We start from the raw sequence: 22609 nt of genomic DNA, 5'->3' as shown, positions 1-22609 counted from the left end.
TAAGCTTATCAGTTGGTATTGTGGGAATTTTCCCAGCTTGCCTGTGGAGGATCCTACCCTGGTGATGGGGGCAGTACTTAAAAGTTGTTCAGTTGACAGTACTTAATAGAGTATCAGAGCCAGAAAGTGTTGTAGAGAATGTTTCCAGCCTCCTTAATTTACCAATAAGAAAACTGAGACCAACAGAGGGGGCTGACCCGCCGATGTTCCCAGGGCTGGATCCACGAATGCTATTTGTGGTAAAACTACAACCAGGAGCACAGCCTCCTGGTTCTTCTGTCCACATCCCAAGGTCTCACAGTCTCTCTCAAGCACAACTTTCGCAGTCAAAGCAAAGAGGTAAGTTAAGGTCAGGACTTGGCCACTATCGGCTCCCATCCTGCACTGGTTTGATAAAACAGAAAGATCCTACTGATCATGAAACATTAGGTGGAAGGCAACTTGGAGGAAATCTGGGGCAATCCTTTGGTTCTGTAGGTGAGAAAACTGAGACCCAGAAAGGCAAACTGAGCCCCTACAGCAAGGACTTGAACCCAGGTGTCCTGGTCCCCAATCATTGACCCCACCTCCATGACCTCAGCTGTGCACACAGGGTCACATGCTGTTCATCCAGCTTGTCAGAGACAGTCTGACTTAGACATTTCCAGACACAGGTACCTGACTCAGCTCTGGCTCTGCCTCAGTGGTGGAGATCAGGCATCAGCTGCCAGCTTGGATGATGTGTTCTGGGAGCAACATGGTGAGTGTGAGTTGCCAACTTTGAAGTTTCAGGGAACGTAAAGTGTTGAGCTAGTTAAACATCCAAAAATGCCCTGTCTCTCAGAAACAGGGGTGATTCATCAGAGTGCTTGGGCTATGGCTGGGAAAGGCATTAGAGTGGCCACGGGGGCTACAAATCCATGCTCAGAAGCCTCTGGTTTCCATGCCTCCAGCCCTTGCTCACAGCTCTCCTCTCCAACCTAGAGCCAGCACACACTCCAGACCTCCTCCTCCCTGGAATCTTCCTTGGCTGTTCAAGCCCAGAGGATCTGCTCTGTACAGTTTGGCACTTGGTTTTATATTGTCTTTTATTGCTCCTTAACTGTTTTGAATGTTTGTTTTATAGCCCACATGGATTGCAAAGGCTCTGATGGGAGGAAGTAAGCTTCCTCCTCTGTACCCTATAGTGCATCTTGGAGAGTCACCAAAGAACAGAGACATGCTCGGGCTCACAGCTTCTCCTGACTTAAGACTCTTTCCTACATTGCATTTGCACATACAGCAAATGCTCAATAAATCCTCACTTGTTTCATTGTGGCTTCAGCCTTTTCAAAGACAGAGTTGAGCAGCCAGGGCCTCTGTCAGCCCACGCCAAGTCTCTGTGCAAACTAGAGAAAAGGCGCCCCTTCCTCCAGGCAGACACGGCCCTACCAGGCTGCACAGCTGAGCTACTGGAGCGTGGGTGGGAGATCAGGCCCTCAGCTGGGCGCCCTGCATGGTGAGCTGCCTGCGCCACTGGGCGCTGGCTGCTCATGAGGGCAGCAACAAGATGGCTCTCCGCACAGCCCTCTCCTCTCTCCATTCTGATGGGGAAGGCCTAAAGCGGGGAAGCTGGTATCAGGGGCTCCCCAGCTTGTTTCCCAGCCCCTTCTCTGTCAAAAACAAGCAAGAACAATAAAAAATGCACAGCTTTCAGTGGCTCCTCAATACTCTGAGCTTGAAGACTACACTGCTGGCAGGGCACTTGGGGTCCCTCTATAATATGGTCCCAACCTGCATTCCTTCTACTGGGAAGGCCCAGAACTCACCATGAGTTGTCATCCTTCTGTGCTTCTTCTTCCCCTTAGCTTCGAGTGCCCTTGTCCTGCTGATGTGTGTGTCAGATCCCCCTTGCCCTTTTGAATCGCATCCCCATCCTCCCCTCCTCCATGATGTCTCAATCAACACAACTGTTCTTCTTGGTGATTCCTGCCACCACAGCCTTCCCTGCCCTCCACACTGCTTTGACCTCTGTCACAACCCTTTTCCTACCTGTTATGAGCACGTAACCCAGTGGCCAGCTGTCTTTAAGCCTTCTGTCCACACAGGCTTCTCTGTACTCACCCTGTATCAACCCAGATGCTGAACTCAGCACCACCCTGAGTCTCCAAAGAAATCCACTCACAAACAAACTGGGGAACAATATAACCTTTACAAATGACTTATTTCATAGGAAGGGTGGAGAGCAGGGCCTTCATAGCTCACCCTACAGTAAACTATTTGCCAGTCTTGGCAAGCACTCTGTTCTCCAAATCCTTGCTTGGCAGCACCGTCCTGGGAGTTTCTCTCTTGTTACTCTTCCTCAGTGCCTCCCAGGCAAGTGGAATCTCCACACTCTATTTCTGCATGTCTTCCCACTCCTCTCATCCAACTTATTTCCTTCCTGTTCTAACAGGCAAAAGAACCCAATGTTACCCCAACCCCTATCTGCAAGCATGTATCCCCAAAGCCATCGTGATGCCCAGACAAATATAAGCTCTCCCTCAGTTTCGGCTTCTTTCAAAGGAGTCAGGAATAGACAGAGCAAGAACGTTTTCCTTGTGACATGTGTGTGAGTGTGTTTTCCTCCATAGAGAATGTGATTTGCACTTAGCACAGTGAAAATATATCCAGTAAGCCTGTGAGCAGCCTTCCCCTCCACCACGGACTGGGGCAGTTCTAAGCCCTTTCTGTCTCTTTGTTCCTCTTTCTTCCCAAGTAAGGCCCAGGACTCAAGTCAGGGGAAAGTGCCTGAAGACATAGTAGGAACATAGTAGATACTCGTGAAATGAATGAGTCAGTGAGTGAAAGGGGAAAAAGAGAAGACAAAAGAAGACCTTTGAGAGCACCCTCACCAGGATGATTTCAGTCTAGCTGAAGGAAACTTCAAGAACCAACCCAGGCTGAAAGAATGAAGTATGGATGGTGAATGGCAGCATGAAGTGTGAACATGGGGTCCTGGTACTGGCTCTGCATTCATTGCCATGTGGAACCTTGGAGAAATCTCTGAGCCTCAGTTCCTTCTCTGTCCCATCAGCCTGCCTGCAGATGGCCCAACATGGACACTGACCAACAGTGTCCTCAGGGCTGTCTGACATTCATGACTGAGGCTTCTTCCCCAAATGCCCAGACACCCAGGGCCCCTTGGCGCCTCTGCATCTGCAGAAAGCTTTTCTTGGCTGCAGTCCTGACCTGGGGACCTTCACAGCCTGCTGGCGGAAAAGAATTCTCAGCTGTGGAAACTGGTAAACTCCACATATTTTACAGATGAGAGTCCAAACTCTAAATGTGGTGTGAAATGGACAGAAGTCATCCTGCTGGTGTGACATGCCTGAGAAAGTGTCACCATCACCACCCCATGTGGACATGCACGTCATGGAAAGAGAAGCAGCAATAAGTGATGGTGCCTTGTCCAATGTTACTTGTCGTCCCTTCCTTGCCCGTCACCCTGAGACCCTTTTCCGTGCTTATCTACGTTTTTAAAATAAGAAGTGGTCTGTTTGCTGTGCAGGAAAACAGTCCATGGTCACCTAAATGCAAAGGAGATGGAATTAACAACGTTCAGTCCTGAGACCTGATCCACGGGATCAGAGTCCAGCTCTGGCAGGCTACCACGGTCCCCACCGTACCTGGGGAGGGGGAAATCTTTTCAGATTGAACAGCCACCAATTTCCTGCCACCAGAGTCAGAGTTGTCAGAAATCTGACTCTGGGCAGGGACCGTGATTTCGATGCTAGAGACACTGAGTTCCCGGGAAGCAGAGACAACTTGTTGGTTTTTTATTTTTATTTTTTTCTCTGATTAGGTCGAGATAAGGGAGCCTAGGCCTGGTTGAGATGTGGAAATGCCCATGGGTATTTTATTTGTCAAAGAGTTTTCCTCCGTGCCCGGAGTCAGCTGGCCTCTGGCGCCCTACAGAGCCCACCACTGCTGCATCCTCTCTGAAACCCTAAGCCTCTAACTTCTCCTCCCAAACTGAAGCCCTAAAAGTGAACGATGCCTGTGGTCAAGTTGCACCAAAGGGCACGGGTTCCCACTGAGCCGATCCGCATCCATGTGTGTGCGTGCGTGTGCGCGCGCCCGTGTTCGTGTGTGGCGCGTGTGTATGCGCGCGCACGGGTGTGTGGCAGGGGCGGGCTCTGCGCCCGGGGGCAGGGCTCCGCGGTGAGAGTGGCAGCTAGACTTACCAAGCTGCTACGGGCAGGGCGCCGCAGTGCCGTAGTAGCGGGCAGCCGACACAGGCTGCTTTGGAGCCGCGGATTCCGGAGCAAGCGGAAGCCCCCAGGGCTGTCGGACCCCAACCGGGCCGCCCGAGCTCCGCGGCGCCGACTCGGGCTGCCATCCCCCTCCCTGAGAGGGCTGCGCGGGCGGGAAGACGCCCAGACGCCAGCTTCGGTCCCCCTTCTGTCTCTTGGTTCCTCTTTCCTCCCAAGTAAGGGAATAAGCCCCGAGGAAGGAGCGCTCCGGGAACCGCGCAACCAAGTGTTGCCTGGTGAGGTAAGACAGCTGCCGGCGCAGCCAAGAGGGTCTCGGGCTCGGGGGTGCGGGCTGCAGCAACTTGGGAAAGGAGGGCGGAGCGGGAACTAGTCCCGTGGCTAGGGGAAGGAGCTGCAGCCGGGGCCACTGCGCCCACCCTGACGGTGCCACCTGCCGCAAAGCCCCTGCAGGAGGAGATCCTCCCCTGGAAGGGCGAGGGCACGGGGAGCGGCACAGGGTGGGGCACCAGCTCCCTCTTCAATTGGGAGGACCTTCCGAATCTCGAAGGTGTGCGGGCGGGAGGCAGCTTTGCTCCAGGCAGTTTGTTGAAGCAACTGGTCAGATTTCTCCCCTTCTAGACTTACCTTGGCGACTTGTATCCAGTTCGCGCTCCGGTGCACAAGGGCGGCAAGGAGAGGGGGACACTTTTCTTAACGTCTGGTCGCCAAAGCCTGTGACCGTCCCGCGGGGCCCCAGGACTTTCGGGCACTCTACAAAGCCCCTGGGCTAGAGGAGCTTAAAGGGAAGCTGACGAGAACGCGGCCACCTTGACAAATACAAGCCAGGGAAGGAGAGGAGGGTCGGGGAGAGAATATAAAGCTGACCTGTTTGGTCTCAGAGTCGCAAGATGTGTGTCCGTGAGTGTGCGTGTTTGTGTCTTGAGGGGCGCGCATCTAATATCACCTGTGGGGTTTATGGAACACCACCAATCCACCTCACCCTGCATATTCTGAGAGTCTCTTCCTCTGGACGAGTGGACTAGAATTTGGGGAGGGGGCCTGTGGAGTTCGGAAAAAGCCCTACAGGTGATTCCGATGCGCCGTCCCCATCCCTGCCATCTCTGCAATGGAAGGCATGGGACAGGAGAGAGGAGGCGTCTCCCAAACGTAAGCGATCCAGCTGCAAAACTTAGAGTGGCGGGCAAGACCCTCCCCCGTCACCCATGCCCTCTCGCTCACCCTGCCCCGGCGCGGGGCGGGGGGAGGGGGGGGTCAGAATAGCGTGCAGGGATTTGTGGCTGCGCCGCAGTGGCGCGCGGGAGCGCTGCGAAGCCACGGACGCGCTCGCAGGCAGGGCGGCGAGGCTGTCTCCCCCGGCTTCATTAGCATACGATGACCTCGCTGTCCGGAGGAGGGCCTGGGACGGCTGCTTATCGTTTTTTCATTTCGCGGGCTGGGGGGAACGCAACTTGAGTCTGGAGATGTGGACCAGGGGCAGTCATTGATGAGGGCAGCGGTCCCGGGGCCGGGAACTGGCCCTCGGATTTGAACTGGAGGAACGATTTGGTTATTTCGGTGCCTGGGATTCTTTGTTTAAAATACTGCCGGCGGAGTTACTTGCTGGAGCACAGGGCACCCTCGTTGTCGATGAAGGACATTAAATCGTAGGAGGCAAATGTCATCGCTGTTTGGTCACGTACACACATATGTAAACACGCGGGCGCGCGCACACATACACCCCCCTACACCCCTCCGTACCCTTGTGCTTTATGCCTCTCTCATCCAGGGATATGTCCTAACGTGCGAAGGGACTTCGCCATTTATCGTTAAAAAGGGCCGTATTTGCCCGAGAGTCTGGTTCTGAATATAAATTATACTCACTAAATAAAGTGGCTGCAACTAAGCTAACTTCCTTGTTGTACCCCTGGTCTGTCTTTTCTTTGCCAATCACCCTTAAAGCTTACGTATAGCACTGAGGAGTTATTACAGGCATTTTCCTAGGAGGAGTCTGGGGGTGAGGAGAAAGTATATGAGTCTTTCCCACCTTACAATTTTATGTCAGTGTTTGATTCAGATCAACCAACACATGGGGTTGATATAACATCAGAGCGTCCTGGAACCTAGACTCTCAGAGATAGGACAAACTCCTCAGGACATCCGTTCCAACTCGCGCCGCACAGCACCTTCAACAGGTGGCAGAGGATCCCGCCAACCGTGCACTCCCATCTGTGCACGTGCGGGGCTCTGCCAGGGGAAGAAGCCGTAAAGCAGCGGCCCTTCCCTCTCCTGCTGATCCCCGGAGGAGGCTGCTCCAGCTCCTCTCCTGGAAGGGAACGGGGAAGAGAGAAGGGAAGTGCCCTTTTGTTGTGGTAAAACTCTTTTTAAAAATATATCTTATTGTATTACATCATTATGATTTACTCTTTTTGTATAAAAGCGATTCATGTTGAATGCAGAAAATTTAGGAAGTTGAAAAGTTTGCAAAGAATCAAACAAACCGCCCACAATTCCACCACCCCCAATTCCACCCTGTTAATATAATATTGGCATATTTCCTTTCCGTCTATTTTTATGCCTTGAAATCTACAATCCATAACCAACATTTATTGAGTACCTAATAAATGCACTTTGCAGGTGTTAAGTATTTTATATTCACTGTATCACTTAATCCTCATAAGTCCTTCTGAGGCAAATATCATTACCAACCCCACTGAGTTCGGGTGACTTGTCCAAGTCACACAGCTGGCAAGTGGCACACAGCTGGTAAGCGACAGAGCTGGGATTCAAACACAGCCTGTCTGACTCCTAGGTGGTTGCTTAGCCTCTGTAGCTATTGCTTCTCTGCATTTTTTCTTCATTAGTATTGCAGCAAAACTCCTTCATGAACATCATTTTCATGGCTGCCTGCTATTACAGTTAGTCATTGAAGTTGTTTCCTGTCTTTAGCAGCTACAAATAACTGCACAACATCCCTGAGAAAAGTCTTTGAGCACACATTTCCAAATACTTCCCTTGGATGGATTCCCAGAAGTAGAATTACTGGGCCAAAGGGCATGAATGTTTGAAGGCTCCTGATATATACGACAAGCCACTTTTCGAAAAGGCTACGCAATTTACACTTCTATCCACCAGAGACAACTCTGTCACAGTCAAAGCAGGTGACCTCCAGGGACTCAAATAGATGAGGGCCTCACAGGACCAAGCCGGACCCCTTGAGCATCCCCCTGGCCTCATGGGGGAAGGAATCACACATAGCATCCAGCTTTATATACGTAAGTGTGATTAAGGAAACCATGCAATATAAAGCTGTACCTGTTTTTATGTGAGCAAGTGTCAGTTGCAGAATTTTCTGGCTAGATGTCACATATTAACTCTGAACAAATCAAGCTATTGTGTAAAATGTATAAATGGGCATAACATCGTACTTCTCCACTCAAGTAAGTAGAACAGCCCCCACTCCTATGAACGCACATCGGCTACCACAGGCAGTTCGGCCAGCCCAACCAATCAGCAACTGCTTCTTCACATACTGACCTTATTCGCAGAGCTGTTTGTTCACACCAAGTATCAGAATTCCACAACCAAGCCACAGTGGGAGCTGGTGTCACCTTATATGTGACAGAGTTCATCAGCACCCCTGCCCACCAAAATCACTTGTGGTTAGTGACTACTAGTAAAACAATAAAAAGTAAGGTTATACGTATTATCAAAAGAATGTCCTCGGGTGAAGAAAATGTGGCCAGAGACGAGAAATTGAGTCAGGCAATACAAAAAGACACAAAGGGAAAATTTGCAAAGAAAACAAATTGACCCTAGCTGTGAGTTTTCCCTAGAGCCATGTTTGCCTCATAGCCACCTCTGCCACCAGCAGTGGGCTTAGTAGCCCTGGAATATAAGCTGTTATTGTAAATGGAATAAGTATCATTTGAGGCCCCACCATGAGATCCACTTATTCAAGACTCTGCTCGGGTCTTAAAACATCCTTCTGGGAAGTGCTGCACAACTGCTTATCTGGGTTAGAGACCTCTCTCAGCTGCACCTGTAGCATCTGTGCATACTCTTACCTCACCACGGTTGAAATCACTTATCAGCGTAGGCCCCGCTCTACTGTGAGCTCCCTGAAGCTACAGTTGGCACTGTACCCCAGCACCTGAGATAGTACGTATGCACAATCAGACACAGTGGACAATGCACAGTAGACAATTAAATGTGACGAACGAATAAGAGAATTGTCCAAGTACTGTCCTGGGTGCTTTATGTACATTTCTCTGTAGATGCATTTTTATCCTTCTCAAACTGGTCCATCTCAGAAATGTATCTGAAAGGTGTCCGGAGCTGTGCTGTCTATTTCCACGTGGGACTATTTCCATTTTCATTTAATTCATTAAAATTAAATAAAATTTAAAATTCAGTTCCTCAGTCCCACCGGTCGCATTTCTAGCAATGAAATGCCAAAAACAGCTTCTGGCTACCATATTGGAGAATGCACATGTAGAACATTTCTATCATTGCAGAAGGGGGGAGAAAGAAAGTGGAGGGATGGTGGTAATAAATGCAGTAGTAGCATTCGCTGTACTATTTATTAGGCACCTACTTTTTGGCCCATACTGTGCTGTATTTTGTACACACACCGTCTCACTTAATATTCACATCACTATGAGCCTGGTTTTAACTTTATTTCACAGATAAGGAAACTGAGTCTCAGAAAGTTTAAGTAAGTGGTTTCAAAGCTGGTAGAAGAGGCTGAGTTTTAGCTCAGGCTCCTATGATTTCAAAGCATATTCACTTAGGCCTTTTTCTTTACTGACTCGATAAATGTCAAGTGTGGTAATGTCTATGCGAGTTGCCATCATCTTGGCTTCCCAGAAGTCAGGAAAAGGGTACTTTTGAAGGCTTCCCAAGGGAAATAATTGGTATAATTTGTGAATGTTAATGGCACATCAAGAATGTAAAATTTTGCCTGGGGGCTCAAGAGGCCTTGTCCCTGGATGGGTGAGGTAGCGAGAAAGAAACCCACTCATAGTGTGGCCAGAGCAGAGGGCCAAAACCTAGGAGAGCAGGCCAGCCAGGCACAGCCCTCCTCATGATGACAGGGAGGCCTGTCATCAGCTCCAGAGAGAAATACTAGTTTTGTTAGGATCTCATAGCCAATTAATGGCCTAACCTGGCTCCAACTCCCTGGCCAGTGCCCTTTCCACTGCTCCATCCTGCCTCATAGGCCATTGGCTCAAGCATCCTCACTATCATTATCACTCTTACCCAAGTTTTCTCTAATTTCTTTATTCTTAGTGAATAAAGCACAAATTTCAAGGGAGGGCTGATCAGCACCAAGTAGGGTTCATCGCTTCCTTTATTCGTATTCCATATTTCTGTTAAAAATCTTAAAGATGAATTAAGAATGTCTACTACTAACACCTGTTGTGTTGAGTATCAACTGGAAAAAAAAACAACTCTCTTTTAAACTTGCTCTCTAACTGTATCTCCCGCCCACCCCCCTCCATGCTTGTACAGATGCTGCCTGGACCCAAATGTTGCTGGCTTCCCTTCATGCCCAACTCTAATGAGCATGACCCCTTCAACTAAGTCATGGATAAAAATGATAAACATTACAGGATTCTGCAGCATTCTACTATATGCTCCTGAAACACAGATGTTAATTCAATAACTAAAAAGCACTCTGTCAGAAAATTTATTCAACTTCTTATTCTGTCATTCAGCCCATATTTCTTCATCTTTTTCAAGAGCCTATCAGAGGAATCTTATCAGATTCTTGATAAAGTCCAGACACTCTTTATCACTGGTATTTCCCTGATCTGCCTGCCCAATAATGTTATTATAAAAGAGAGGCAATTTTGTTAGTCTGACATAAATTAGAAGTTTAACCCATGTTGGTTCCTAAAGATCATAACTTTAGTCCTAAAAGCTCAATATCATATTCCAGGATGTTTCCTGGGATTAACATCAACCCCTCAGGTTAAGTAAGTAATACTTCCCATTTTAAAAAATAGAACTGTATTTGCCATGAGGATGATGGTGGTGGTGGTAGTGATGGTGATGGTGATGATGATGATGATGGTGATAATGGTGATAGCGATGGTTGTAGTGACAGTGGTGGTGGTGCGTGGTGATAGCAGTGGTTAGTGGTGATGGTGGTAATCGTGGTGGTAATGGTAATCGTGGTGGTGGTGGTGATAGTGGATGGTGGTGGTGGTGATGGTGCTAGTGGTGATAATGGTAATGGTGATGGTTGTGGTGTGATGGTGGTGTAGTGGTGATAATGATAGTGATGATAGTGGTAGTGATGGTGGTGGTGGTGATGGTGGTAGTGGTAGTTGGTGGTAATGGTGGTAGTAGTGATGGATGAAGATGGTGGTGGACGTGGTAACAGTTGATGATGATGGTGATTGGTGGTGGTGGTGGTGGTAATAGTGGTGGTGATGATGGTGGTAGTGGTAGTGGTGATGATGGTGGTGGTGGTTGATGATGATCATGGTGATGGTGGTGGTAGTGGTCATTGGTGGCGATGGCAGTGGTGGTGGTGGGATAATGGTAGTGGTGGTAGTGTGATGGTGATAGTGGCAGTAGTGATGGTATGGTGGTGGCAGTGGTGGTGGTGATAGTGATGGTGGTGGTAAGTGGTGATGGTAGTGATAGTGGTAGTGGTGGTGACAGTGGTGATGGTGGTGATGGAGGGTGGTGGTGGTGATGGAGGGTGGTAGGGGTGATGGTGGCAATAGTGGTGATGGTGGTGATGGGGGTTGGTGGTAGTGGTGATGGTAGTGATAGTGGTGATGGTGGTGATAGTGGTGATGATGGTGATGTGAGGTGGTAGGGGTGATTGTGGTGATAGTGGTGATAGTGGTGGTGGTGGTGATAGTGGTGGTGGTGGTAGTAGTGGTGATGATGATGGCAACAGTGGTGGTGGTGGTAGTGGCTTCCTTACTCTGTCAATCTGAACAGATTAAGGAGATCTCTATTGCATGTTGTCTTAGCACCCTGGGATATTATTCAATTAGGCCAAAAGTCTTGTATTAATTTGAGGCAGATCTAAGTGTTCTTAGCATAACTGAAAATGAGATCAGGGAAGGAGCCAAGAGAGCATCTGGTCCTTGGCATTCCTCTTCAAAATGAGGAATCCTCCATCTAAAGAGGAAGTACCTTGCCTGGGATTCCACAGCAAGGACAGGAACCAAGGTCTCCCACTCTTCCCCAGTGCTTTCTCCAGGGCATAACTCCTTCTTTTCATCTTCAATTCTGAAGAAGCCTAAGGCTTTGTTTTCTGCAGAAATGTCCATTTGTTGTCTTGGAATGAACCTCTTAAATCATTGATGCCTCAGTGAAAATTAAAGATTCTTTTCTGGCATCATTATTTGAAAGGAGAAAGGAGAGAGCTCATTTTCCAAGTGGGAAATGGAGCAAAAAGATCTCCAAGGAAGGACAGGACACAGAAAGGAAGGGTTCAAGTAAGAAAAGACTTTTTAAAAAATAATAAACATCACAATAATAGTAGCCATCCTTTACATGTGTACCACACTTAGAAGATAACAATGTATTCATGTCCATGATCTCTCCTGATTCTAATCATAGGTGTGAGACAGGCAGCATGAATGTCACTGGCCTCATTTCACCAATGTTATTTCTCCAAAGCAGAGGCTGTGATCTAGAAGACTCTATTATGGCAAGAATAAAATGAAAGATAAAACTCAGTGGCCACACAGCTGCCGACAACTCCCAGAGTTACCTGCCCAGCTAATCATTTGGGCCCATCACTCCTTTCGGTGTGGTCTGCATGGAGAGTTGTCTCCTCGCTTAAGGCATAATCAGTGTCATATACATAGGGACCAAGTTTTCACTTACCCAATGGCTGATTTGGTGTGAAAGTTCCAAGTGGCCAGAGGTCAGCAAGGCCACTTTGACCCTTAGATGCTGAAATGCTTAAAATTTTTTGGCCCAAATGTATTCATTCTTTACTGCATTTCTCCACCTCTCTGCTCTGGGACAGCAGCCTAGAGCACTTTACCAGCTGCCTCCATGACCCTGACTTTCAATTAAAATGAAAGAGCTAGGGAAAGCTCTCTCAATTTCCCAGAGCACCAGAATGTTTCTTCCAGAATCCTTGAGAGCCACTCAAAATGGATCCTCTCTCCCAGTTCTCCACACTCCCCATCCTGAGGTCTCATCAAATTTAAGTTGGATGGAAGTAAAGTGAAGAAGTGTGGGCATTCTAGGTAGAGGGAACAGTGTAAGCAAAGGCTCAGAGGCAGTTCTTGTCTAGAGGTCAATGTTGTTCCTGTTAGTGCCTTGGAGTCAGAATCAACTTCCAGCAACTCTGTGCACAGCACAGCTGAACCCTGCCTTGTCTCTTTGCTCCATCCTCTCACCTTCTGGTGCTATGTTGGACAATGCTCCACTGCTCTTCATAGGGTTTTCATGGTCAGTTTTTTTGGAGGTGGGTGGCTAATAGAGATCTTCCTAGTCTGTCTAGTCTGGAAGCTCCGCTGAACCCTGTCCATCATCGGTGACTCTGTTGGTATTTGAAATACTGATGGCATAGCTTTCAGCATCACAGCAACACACAGCAGCCACAGTATGACAACCAACAGATGGGTGATGTGGTTCCCTTACCGGGAAATAAACCCAGGATGTGGTGGTGAGAGTGATGAATCTTAACCACTGGACCACAGGGCTGGCTACAGTTCAGTGTTGCTGGAGCAAAGACTGTGAGTCAAGAAGTGATGGGGTCTTTCCTTCCCTGGCGAGCTGTTTTTAAATCTGGTTTGGGGAACCTCAGCACTGTTGGCTACAAGGTCTAACAGCACACTCCTGTTGCAGTTTTCCTGTTAATTGGGTAAGCACCCAATCTAGCTGGTTGCTAGGCTCAGGGGCTTACAGTTGCTATAGGCCTCAGGCCTACAAGGCTGTTGTCAGTTCTCTTAGGAGGGCAGCTGAATGGGGCTGGCCCTAGGCATAGGAGCACTCAGTTGTTTCAGGTTTTGGAAGGTGGGGCTGATCCTTTTTATGGCTATTTGTGAAGCACAGGTGTTCTGCCACTGATAAGCCTCACCCCCCACAGGACCACACACACCGTCAACACAGTCCTGGTCCGTGAACACTTCCCAACCACCTAGAGCATACCCCAATGCCCCACTGCAGAGGCCCCCACCTCTCCACCAATGCCTTCCACAGTTCACCTGGTCCTCACACAGGCCCTGCCCCACAGAGGTGGACACATATAATGGAATACTACTCAGCCATAAGAAATGATGAAATCCGGCCATTTGTGACAGCATGGATGGAACTTGAGGGTATTATGCTAAGTGAAATAAGTCCGAGGGAGAAAGTCAAATACCATATGATCTCATTCATAAGTAGAAGATAAAAACAATGACAAACAAACACATAGCAACAGAGATTGGATTGGTGGTTACCATAGGGGAAGGGGGGAGGGGGGAGGGCAAAAGGGGTTATTAGGCTCACATGTGAGGTGATGGACTATAATTAGTTTTTGGGTGGTAAACATGATGTAATCTACATAGAATTCAAAATATATTACAACGTACATCTGAAAGCTATATAATGTTATAATCCAATGTTACTGCAATAAAAAAATTTTGGTAGGGGATAAGTCTGGAAATATGAGTAGGAGGGTCTTGTCTGTCTAGTTAAAGAGTATGGATCTTTTCTCATAGACAGTAGGAGGCCTCTGAGAAATTCTAAGCGGAAACTGACATGGTCAGATTTTAACATTAGAACAGTCCCTCCAGCTGCAGTGTTAGGAGGCGAGAAGCAAGAAGCAAGGCTGCCCACTGGGAGGCTTTTGTGGGAATTTAGATAATATGAGGGCTGAACAAGGTAATACAGATGGAAGGAGGGACAGAGCCAGGGAATAACTGGTGATTAAGTGGATGTGATGGTCGTGAGAGAGGCAGAGGAACCAAGGGTAGTTCCCAGGCTTCTACTTTGTGTACCTGGGAGGGTAGTGGTTCCATTGACCAAGAGAATCAAGGAACAAGAGCAAGAGTGGGGTTAGAGAATGAGTTCAGTTCAGGGCATGCTAAATTTGTGATGTCAGGGAGAGATCCAGATGGAGAAGCGGTTGATATGAGCTATGTGGCCAGAGATCCAGATTAGGGAGTCATCAGTATGAGTGGTAGCTGAAACCACAAGACCCAATGAGATCATGGGAGAGTTAATTTTCATTTATCTTGATACATGTATTGCCAGTATCTGAAAAATCCGTGTCAAGGAGATTCATGCCTCTTTAATAAGGGGAGGAAACTTCTCACAGCATTAAGGGTCTGGGCTTGACAGGCAAGCTGTGCCAATAGCCATTTGCTGACTCAGACCAATGTCCACTTCTGCTGGGTGAATGGTCAAGTGTGAGAGTTTTTAGAGAAACACTTGTATTCTTCTTCTACATTAGAGGTTCACACAGTTTTAAACGTGGTCCTCTTCTCTAGACTAGTGGTTCTCAACACTGGTTGAGCATTAAAATCACCTGGGGAGCTTTGCAAAAATACCAGTTGTGGGTCCCAACCCAGGAGATGCTAATTTAATTGGTCTGAGGTCAGGGCCTCGGCTTGAGTATTTTTCTAAAGGTCCCCAAGTGACACGAATGTTCATCAGAGTTAAGCACCATTGCTAAACAATAATTTCTCTCAGTGGTTCCTCAAATTACAGGTTTTTAATTCCTTAGCTCCTCTGACAAATCTCCTATGACTCTATTACAATTCCTCTAAAAACCACGTTAAAGTCTCAGAACCTACACTGGACACTGCACTCCAGCTACGGTCTTGCTTGCACATCATCCCTGTCTTTGCATTCAACGGGTATTTCTCCCTTGTACCTGCAAGGCTCCTGAGAAATTCTGTCAAATATCCTGTGCTTACAAACACTATCTACCACACTTCTCTGAGTTACATAACTAATATACCTATCAAAAGATGTAAGAATCACCTGCTATGACTTCTGAGTGAACCTTCGTTATTTGCAAGAGATCATTGCTGGCCTTGGTTTCTCTTTTTTTTTTTTATAGTGTCTATTCTATAGGGAGACATTAGTTTTACATTCTTAGATATTTCCCTACTTTTGGACTACTAAATAGTTTTCATGAACTTCCGCCATGTGTTGACTGAGAGCGAGTCCCACAGCTCATTGCCCCGTGTGCTGGCCAAGGCCTGTCCGAGGAGGCACCAAGGTGATTGAGATGTGTTTCCCATCACCTACCCACCAGCACTTCTACAGCCCCTGACACTTAAATATATATGTATATATATTTCCCTTTCAAAATGGTGGTAAAATATGTATAACATGAAATTTACCATTCTAGCCATTTTTAAGTGTATAGTTCAGTGGCATTAAGTACATTCACATTGTTGTGCAACCACCACCAACGTCCATTCACAGAACTTTTTCCATCTTGCAAAACTGAAACTCTGTACTGCTAAATGATAACACCCCATTCTCCTCTTCCTCTTCCACCCCATTCTCCCTTGCAACTATCATTCTACTTTCCGTCTCTATGAACTTGACTATTCGATATACCTCATATGAGTGGAATCATACTGTACTTGTCCTTTTGTGACGGGCTCATTTCAGTCAGTGTAATGTCTTCAGGGTTATTCATGCAGTAGCAAGTGTTAGGATTTCATTCCTTTTTAAGGCTGAATAATATTCTGTTATAGGCATATACCACATTTTGCTTATGCACTTATTTACCTGTGGAACTTGGGTTGCCTCCACCTTTGGGTATTGTGAATAATGCTGCTATGAACGTGAGTGTGCATATGTCTTTTCATAGCCTTGCTTTCAATTCTTTTGGGTATATATCCAGAAGTGGAATTGCTGGATCATATGGTGCTCCATTTTTAATTTTTTAAGGAACTATGATACTGTTTTCCATCGTGGTTTCACCATTTTACAATCCCACCAACAGTATACAAGGGTTCCAGTGTCTCTCCAACCTGAGCAACATTTGTTATTTTCTGTTTCTGTTTCTTGATAACACCTGTCCTCATAGATATGAAGTGGTATCTCATTGTGGTTTTGATTTGCATTTTCTTAATGATTAATGATGTTGAGCATCTTTTCATGTGCTTATTGGCCATTTGTGTATCTTCTTTGGAGAACTGTTTTTCAAATCCTTTGCCTATTTTTGAATTGAATTGTTTGTTTCACTGTTGTTGAATTTTGGGAGTTCGGTATATATTCTGAATATCAATCTCCTTTCAGATATTTGATTTGCACATATTTTCTCCCATTCTTTGCTGCCAACTTAACTTAGAGATGGTAGTGAAATTCTTCTAGAAGTCCCTTCCTTTTCATCTCCAGGCAAACTTTTGCTTCCACTCCTGTGACTTGTGGCTAGGTCGGGCTCTCCCTTACATCACTCTCGTGTACACTCTGTCATGGAATGTTGTCTAAATTTCTGATGTGGATTATAGTGGGATCCTTTTTTGTTTTTTAGTACTATAATAAATATCCTCAAATATTTATATATCAATTTGGTTATTTCAATAAAAGTTAAGGGAGTGGGTATGAGTTAAATGAGTATTCTTCATTTCCCCTTTATAAGGCCGTATTTCTTAAAGGTGGTACACCTGCGCCAGAATCACCCTGGGTCCTGGTTAAAAATGCTAGTTCTGAGGAGCTGGCCTGGTGGCAGAGTAGTTAAGTTCACGTGCTCTGCTTTGGCTGCCAGGGGTTCACAGGTTCGGATCCCAGGTGCAGACCTACACACCACTCATCAAGCCATGCTGTGGCAGGGTCCCACATACAAAATAGAAGAAGACTGGTACAGATGTTGGCTCAGGACTGTCATGGAAATATATGCCTCAATAAATGTTGATAGAGGCAAAATTAATGTTGCATCCAAAACACAATAGTGGGGAAAGATTTCAAAATGCCACTCTTGGGCTTTCATATATCCAGTAAACAAACAGGAAATAATTTAAATACAGGATTTGTGTAATATAATGAATACAATTGAAAAAAATACATGTTGCCTAATACCTGAAATATAGAGAATGAAATTTCTTTTCCAGGACTCATGGAATATGCACAAAAATTAATTCTGTATTAGGTTACAAATAGAACCTCAGCAAGTTCCTCAAAGCAGACATAGTAAAGGTCATAGTCTCCAACCATTAGAAATCAATAAGAAAAAGTAAATAACAGCATGGGGGACAAGTAATAAATTATGGTCCATTTATACAACAAAATGTAGCCATGGAAAACAATATTGTATGTAGAAAAATGTTTAATAACTCCAAATAATGGTCACCATATACTGGTAAGTAAAAAAAAGTCAGAAAGAGATCAAAAGAAGTTCAAAATTTTAGAAAAGGAAATGCATACATCTATACATGGGAAAATTCTAGAAAGACTTTATAGCAAAATGTTGATTGTAGTTATAGTTGGTGAGATTAAATGTGATTTTTATTCTAAAATCATTTGAAAATATGATTTGGATTCTTGGCTAAGATTAATAACATGCTGACACTGTTTGTAGAATCTATATTCTTCCATTTTTTTTGATGACGAAAATAAGATTAGATTTGCTTGTTTCTAGCCCTTTGGCTTTTTGTTGTTGTTGTTGTTCTCCAAAATTCTTCAAAGGTCACTGAATGTGTTCAGTAACCTCTACTGGAAGTTCTCCTGGTCATCCTTGTCCCCAAGCTGTAGACCAAACTGTTCTTTGCTCCTCTTGCCCTAAAATTAACCAGTCCATTTCCCAAACTTCCCCCAACCTTTTTATTTTCGGCCAAGAGTGGGGTTTTTTTTTTTTTTTTGCCACTTACTATTTTCGGATCATTTTGAGCTATTATTTTCATGATATAATTCGTATAAGTTTGTGCTACTTCCTATATATTCCTGGATTGTGTGTGCCTTTCCTTTCCTTTGTTTCTAAATGTCCTTCTTGGATATGAACTCGTGGGTTAGTCTTGCAGACACTTTTTTTCAAGGACTATTCCTTTTTCCTCTTGTGTCTGCCTAAATCTAGAGTTCCTGGCTGTTTATTACAGCCGGGCGTCTCCTTGTTTACAATCATGACCTCTGAACTGGAGTGGCTTCTTTCTCCTAAGATGTCTCTTACGCCTGCTTCACCAACCAGGGTCTTTCTCCTGGTCAGAATAAGATCCACAGGCGCTCATCCAGGTAAGCTTCTTTACTCCATGTTAACAAAGGCAATAAAAACATTTGTCTGATGCTCTACTTTGAGCCCAATGAGGCTTTCTGCAAACATTTAGTCAAAGTTCCCTTCCACTGCTCCAACTTGCATTGTGCCAGAATGGTAGTGGCGAGGAATGCACCCGCCATTTCCTCCTTGTGGCCAAGTGGCCTGTAGGAAATGTTCACGATGATATCACACATGTTCCTCACCCTTTTCTGCTCACACATGAGATATTTTAGGTGCTCTGTCTTTAGGGTTATGAATTCCCATAATAAACCAATTTTAAGTGCAAAGCCATCTTGCCATGAAGACATGTCAGCCCGTAAATAGTTTCTAGTACTCTTTGTAATCATGTATACACGTGTGTGTATTCGTATGTGTCACCAGGCATCTCCCCTCTCATGTTTGTCTTTGTTTTACCAGCAGTTCTATACCTTGGATAGATTCATTGTTGTTATTCCAATTCTTTGATCCTCTTTCCCATCAGCCTCTAGGCAAATACATGCCCCCCATGCTCATGAGATGCAAGCCTATCACTACTAGACATGAACTCTCCCTTTCAGGGTATGGTAAATCATGACCCAGAAAGCTGCATTCAGTATTGACACTGTTTGCTTCCTTTTTATCCCAGAATCCCATCTGTCAGCAGAATGACTGAATGACACATCATCCCTATTCCCGTTTTCGCACTCTTGCTCAAAATCAGTGGGAGGTGGGGTCAGACTAGGTGATAAATGGCCTTGAATGCCTGGAAAAGGAGTTGGACACAAACTGATAGTCAATAAGAAGCAGTTTTTGGTTCTTGAGAAAGAAAATAATTGAAACTAGTGGATTTTGTGAAGTGCCTATAGGTGGAGCAGACTGAAGTGGAGTGAGGCAATTATAAAGACTGAAGGCAGATGCTTGGGCCAATAAGGAGGCTGTTACCCAGAAACGGGGGTGCTGTCACGAATAGTGAAATGGAGAGAAAGGGGCAGAGCTGAGAGACAATATAAAACAAAACTTGAAAGTTGGTTTCTGATTTGGTATTGAAATTTTGAAGCTAAATAATAACAATTATCAAGCCTGCTGAATGTAGAGAATGACATTTCCATTTAAAAAGTGAGGAAAATCTGTGTTATTTAGTTTTGTAGGTGTAGGTGGGAAGAAGATAAGTTTGAGAGTAGATCTATTTCTATATTTAAAAGTCACACCTAGTAAATGGTTGGAGGACTGTGTAAATGCATGCGATTCCATCAACGACAGGATCTCTTTCCGACCAAACTAAACTCAGCATGTGACTTCAAGCTCTGATCAAAACAATGTCAGTCAATCAAATCAAACTATTTTTTCTTTCTTATTCTTCAGTGGTGGCTGGTTTCTGTTGGCTATTTTTGTCTACTTCAAAGTGATTCACCCAGAGAGGCCAGTTTTTCCAATTGGACTATAATTTATTAGACACATTCAGCCAAATGACTAACTCTGTGCTCATTTCCTAAATCCTCCAGTGTCCTAATCTAGCTCACACATCCAACTGCTCCTAACCCCTGCAAGCAGAAGTTACCACAAAATTTCCAAGTCATAATATTTTGCTTTATTCATTAATTGCTTCTAGGAGTGAAGGTGAAAATGTACGTGGTTCCATCTTTTACAGCTGATTCTGAAAAGCATCACCTTTCCCTTCCATCCTCTTCCTTAAACTGAGGCCTAAGATTTTTCATCCCTTAATTCATGCCTTCTCTCATCTTAAACCCTTTTCCTCTTTACATGAGAGCCCTCTATGGATCAGGGAATCTTGGCACATTTACCAATATTTAATAAAGCAGAAGGGAAGGCCGTCAGCATCCACTGAGCCCTATGTGCCAGGCACTGTGCTAGGAAATCTGTCTTCATTATGTCTAATCCTGCTCTGTAAGGTGATGCCACTAGTCCCATTTTCCAACTGAGAAACTTGGGCTCAGAGAGATTAAGTAAGAATAAGTAATGTGCTCAAGACCACAAATCTAGGCGATGTCATGGGTGAGATGCGGACCGAGGTTTGTTGGACTCCAGGGTTATACACTTTTCTGTTTTCTGACAGATGGAGATTTTCAGGTGTAGGATATGGTTGGCATGTTGTTCTCCACTTTAGAAACCACTGGTACAAGGGAGTAGTTGAGGAGAAGTCCTTTAACCTCACAGGCCCCAGTGTGTGGGCCTCTTGACATTTCACCCCCTCCCAACCCACACCCTTGAGTGAATAGGGCTTATGAGTTTGGAAGATTGGGGAGACATGAAGGGGCATACTCCTAATTAGTTTGAACTGAGGAATCTATTGGCTATAATTTTTATTGAAATTGAAAATACAAGAAATAGTTTCATAGCATGAAGAAACTCTTTTAAATTCAACCCCATTTAGGAGTCTTGAAGTTCTGATTTCAGCAGTTCCTCCCTCCAGTGCAAGCATGTCGGGTACACTTAGTAAACAAGTCTTTTCTCTCCTCTGCCCTTTCTTCTCAATCAACCGTATGAGCATCATTGCACACTGAGCACTCCTTTCTCAGAGCTCCACAGCCCTTAGGACACACAGCCCAGTACTATGGCTTTTATGGAAGCTCCACGGTACCCCCAGTGGACTGCCAGTTCACTGAGGGCTGAGGTCAGTCACAATTTATCCCTGCAGCCGCCATAGCGCCTAGCAAAGTATTTTACGCATTCTGTGAGGTGAGTACATGTACAAGCATACTTGCCTTTTGAACATCATTATTTTAACCAAACTTTACAAGAAACGATGGGATAAATGGCAGATAGAACAGGATTTCAAGTTAGAAAAAGTCCACTATAACGTACAAAATAACAATCTGGTACAGAAGAACTTCGGCTGTAGGTAATTCATTTAACTATGGTACACATTTATGCATAGTTCACAAATGCCGAAATTCACATGTACACATGTAATACTCATGAAGTACAAAAAATGTAATGCACATTGTTCATACTGTAAGTCCACACACAATACACATGTTCATATGTAGTATGAATACCCTCAAATATATCTGCCGTCAAGTCAATGTTCTATAACGCTCAATCTCTAACCAAGGTAGGTAAACTTTGAGACGACTGAGTTGGGTTATGGCAGAAAAAATATAAAAGCAGACCAAGATGGTGAAAATAAGGAATTTCCTTTATATTTTTTAAACTATATAAATAATACATTTCCCTTTTTAAAAGGAATTAAAACATTATGGGTAATGGAACCTCAAATTCTAATTTCTGTGTGTTCCTTGGAGGTAACAATTGTGATATTTTGTGTGCACCCTTTCAGATCTCTCTTTTTTGGCGTTGTATACATATATTTGCACCATTAAAAATATTGCACATAATTTTGAGTTTAAAAAAAAATGCCATTTACTTCCACTAATTCTAATAGTCACAAGAACTGCACGAGAGAGATTCCATTATTCTCATTTTACAAAAGAGGACAGTAGGTCTCAGATAGATTAAGATTTTAAAATTTTCTCAAGGTCACATAGCTAGTAAGTACCAGAACTAAACTGAGCCTTCCTTTCCATGAATAAGGTATTTCTCCATTTATTTAAGTTTTTCTTTATGTCCTTCAGTGAGTTTTTATAGATTTCTCTACAAAGGTCTTGCATGTTTCTTGTTAGATTTATCCCAGTGTACATTCTACTTTTCATTAAAGTTTTGAAAGAGATCTTTTCCTATTATGCTATATTTCCTAATTGGCTATTGCTTGTGTAAGGGAAGGCAATTCATTTTTTAATGTTAATTTTATATATACTCACTTTACTAACATCCCTTAATTTATTTTATTCTCTTGGTTTTTCTAGGTATCCTTACCATATCGTTTAAAAATTGTGACAGTCTCATCTTTTCTGTTCTAACATGTGCACGTCTTATTTCTTCTCCTCATTTAATTGCATACTTAGCACCTCTGGGAGACTGTTGAATAGCAGAGGTCTTAACTTGCATCCTTATCTTGTCCTTGATTTTAATGGTAATGGTTCTAATATTTTGCCATTTATTTATTTTTCAAATAAGTAAACATTGTTATTTCCCAGCAGAGTATCCTGTTGTCTTTTTTAAATCTTTTTCTAGTTTTATTTTTTCCAGTTTTACTGAGACGTAATTTATGTATAGCACTATACAAGTTTAATGTATACAGCATAATGGTTTGACTTACGTATAGTATTGTGAAATGGTTACAATAAGCTTAGTTAGCATCCATCATCTCATATAGATACAAAAAAAAGAAAAACATGTT

The 22609-nt window shown here is 44.6% G+C and overlaps 1 protein-coding gene across 7 annotated transcripts in view; it reads left to right on the top strand.

Annotated features, from left to right (window-relative positions):
- DGKG (diacylglycerol kinase gamma) overlaps positions 1 to 22609 on the top strand; it is a 236116-nt gene that overhangs the window by 31282 nt on the left and 182225 nt on the right. For 3 of the 7 annotated variants that reach the window (XM_070242678.1, XM_070242679.1, XM_023623477.2), the window contains exon 1: positions 4146 to 4494. The exons of 1 other annotated variant lie outside the window; for it this stretch is intronic. The gene's annotated coding sequence lies outside the window, so the exon portion shown is untranslated. Of the gene's footprint in view, positions 1 to 4108; positions 4495 to 22609 lie in introns of those variants that run through there. 3 more of the 7 variants (XM_070242676.1, XM_023623478.2, XM_070242677.1) reach the window with 3 other exon arrangements.

The sequence above is a fragment of the Equus caballus genome, chromosome 19 (genome assembly GCF_041296265.1).
Source record: "Equus caballus isolate H_3958 breed thoroughbred chromosome 19, TB-T2T, whole genome shotgun sequence".
NCBI lineage: Eukaryota > Metazoa > Chordata > Mammalia > Perissodactyla > Equidae > Equus > Equus caballus.
Note: the sequence above shows the minus strand (reverse complement) of the source record. Positions and strands in the feature narration are given on the sequence as shown.